Source organism: Schistocerca nitens, chromosome 7 (assembly GCF_023898315.1).
Source record: "Schistocerca nitens isolate TAMUIC-IGC-003100 chromosome 7, iqSchNite1.1, whole genome shotgun sequence".
Classification (NCBI taxonomy): Eukaryota; Metazoa; Arthropoda; class Insecta; order Orthoptera; family Acrididae; genus Schistocerca; species Schistocerca nitens.
In genome coordinates this window covers 245,272,987-245,276,520 of record NC_064620.1, presented here as the reverse complement: position 1 = coordinate 245,276,520, position 3,534 = coordinate 245,272,987, and positions in this window count along the sequence as shown.

The window sequence follows — 3,534 nt, the reverse complement described above, 5'->3', positions numbered from 1 at the left end:
CGTCCAGCACGAACGCTGGTCCAACTGAGGCGCCAGGTGGAAATGGCATGGCAAGCCGTTCCACAGGACTACATCCAGCATCTCTACGATCGTCTCCATGGGAGAATAGCAGCCTGCATTGCTGCGAAAGGTGGATATACACTGTACTAGTGCCGACATTCTGCATGCTCTGTTGCCTGTGTCTATGTGCCTGTGGTTCTGTCAGTGTGATCATGTGATGTATGTGACCCCAGGAATGTGTCAATAAAGTTTCCCCTTCCTGGGACAATGAATTCACGGTTTTCTTATTTCAATTTCCAGGAGTGTAGTTACAGAGAAAGATCGCATTTCCGTAGTAATGAATATGACAGAGATTACCATAGAAACAGACAATATGGGAACAAAAACAATTATTATCAAGGGAGACAGAATAACTTCAGACGCAACAGTTCAGCGTGCAGTTACGATTCCGGGAGAAAATCTCCACCACATGACCGACAAACAAGAAACTATGTAAACTACCAACAAAAGGACAGACCTGAATTCCATCCGAACTGGCGAGCTTCAAACAGGGCAGGGCCTTCTCGTCAAGGTGTATTTGTAGAAGTTAGGTCTCCTAATCCCAATAACGGCGCGCGCCAACAAAGAGACAGACAATGACTTGCACCGCAGGCAGTCACGTGCGCCAGCTGGCTCAGAGAAAAATAACATCGACGCTAACCTCGAGAAAAATTCCAGTATTCTTTACCGACGTATACCGCATGACAATTGCATTCAAGTTCAAACTCTGAGTACTATGAAGAGTAAAGGATTTCACCACACTTCACATATAAAACCGCATATTGAGAGATAATCTGCTTTTTAACTTAGTCTTTACCATAAAATTTTTCACTTTACATTACTAGTATGCTTTGTTAGACTTAGAAACTGTTACCATGCAACAATGTTTGAAGTTAAATATCCAATCAAGAACCAAGAGAACTTATTTAAACAGAAATTACGAATGCATTGTTATTGTGAACAGACAACACTGTGTTATTGTGTGTGTACATTCTTGCTTGTTAGTTGCACGATCACGTAACGACTATAAGGCTCATATACTTAGAACATGTACTGGTACTGCTAATGAGATTTTAATGCAACATTTTGGTTTACTTGAAAATACATTCTGGATTTAAAGTACTTTCTGTGAGATACCAGACGACACAGTGGTTAGTTTATGTGACAACTACACGGTTTTATCACGACGCTAGTAATGAGTGACAATTTACAATGTTGCTTTTGCGGTGTATCTGTTTTATATCTGCACAGTTTTTCTGAATTATTCTGGAAAGTAAAACATGTTTTAGTAGTAACTCTTGTGGTATAGCTACGATGAGACAGCCTTTTCCATAGCACAACAATACGTTACAGCACAGTACTTTCTTCATCACTGCAATAAGCGTAATAACTAAGATATCTATAAGCAAAGCATTTCACTTTTGTTTATCATGAGGTAAGTACATTGACTTCTGCAGAACTTAGCTTTCGGAGGACGATAACTACGACACTTCCACAGAGATTATGTTGCAACAAGACGCACATTTAGCGCTACAGGACACGTATTTGAGTGATTAATTTTGCACTTAAATCATTTATTTTTAAAGATATTTGAAGTACAATGATACAAAGGTTTTCCGTGATACATTTCATTCCATTGCTGTAATCTGTAACACCTGAGGGTATAATTACATTAATCCTCAGGGGGGTACACACTTACTTTGTGTGCCATGTGTGTGGCAAGCACAAGGATCCCTAGCTAATATGGTATTTGCTTATACAACTTTACACATCGGTACCATATTTCTCCAACACAGAATTACACAGCTATCTGATTATTTAACAGAGAAACAAAAATTTTTTTATGTCAGTGACACATGTTTACGCAGTTACACAGTTGGATAATTTCACACTTATGAAATTGTATTTTGTCTGTACTTTGTGAACTGTTCATATTTTTTTGGAACCATTGTGATACTACGAGAGCTTTGAATGATGTATTTGGTATGGAATCATGATTTTAAAGTACGTTTGAGGTAGATGACACTATTGAAATCAGCAGAGAATTTTTTTTAGGTTTTGAAATTATTGGAGGAAGCTACGACGATTTTGAGAGTTGACTGAGGTGTTATGATGTTATTATTACGATGACTATGTGTATTATGCTGTTGCGGTATGTTTATGATCAATAAGCTGATGCTATATGAGTTATTTGAGTATGCTACGTATCTGTTATCATGAAATATTGAAGAAGTGTCGACGAATAAGGTAAGGAATAATGAGTAGCGGTTAGGGACTCTGGTTTGTGAAAAAGGTTGTTGGAAACCAAGAATCGTACTTTAAGAGTTATGAAATGTATGTAAATGCGTGAATGTATTACAATGCCAACGAAAATTTTTTGGACTCTGTTATATCAATAGGATTTTGTTTCTACAGATTTGTAACGCAAATTCTTGACCTGTGAAATATTTTTATATGAGACTTCCACTGTAGCGGAAACTGCTGTCGTAAATATTTCCGTAAGAAAGTTAAGTGACCACCTGCACGTAATGCGTCGTGGGCACCCAGCTGTGTCAGACGCCTGGAGAAAAAGCTATTAGTGTGTGCCTTTTCAGACGCACAGGTAGAAAAAAAAGGGAGGCCATTATCCTCGCTATTGACATTCCTTTGTAGAAAGCATCGCAAATACGACACGCTCAAACTTGAAAACATATGATTATACTGTGGAGCTCTTAATTTATGATATTTACTAAAATGCCTAATGAAACGATGACAAACATTTCACGACTATTGTCTTGCTAGTTGAGAGAAATGCCATATGGCTTGATTTATGTATTTATTTACTCAATTTGTTTAATATCTAGTTTCTAGCTGCACTGCAGCATTGGTTAAAATAAAATTTATAGATGTACTAATATAAATATTTTCTGTCTACAGATCGAGTAAATAATAATTTTTTTCAAAAAAATGAGGGAGCACAAAAAGACATTTACCTTCACAGGAACTGCTCATAATTTTCTTTTCAAGTACTTGGTAATTTATTTTGTAGAATAAGTTGTGGTGCACCACTTTAATTACATAGACATTAAGATGTGTATAGACATTTCCCTTATATGCATTGTTGTCTTTACGTTACTATTCTTTCTGCTTGAGCTTTGTCATGTTTAGATATAAGTTGTTGCATTTGCTGCTGCTGTTTGCCAGGCATAGTGCTACTAAATTTCACTTTGTATTACTCTGTTAAGCCAGTTTTACTACTAAAAATGGCTCTGAGCACTATGGGACTTAACATCTATGGTTATCAGTCCCCTAGAACTTAGAACTACTTAAACCTAACTAACCTAAGGACAGCACACAACACCCAGCCATCACGAGGCAGAGACAGTTTTACTACTGATTTATTTTTCTTGTTTGCTGCACATTGCCTTATATTAGTTGTAATATTGCAATTGCTTTGCTAATTTCTATAATGCTGCTTCCTTTGCAAATCTGCATTTTTTTGTCATTGCTGTTTGT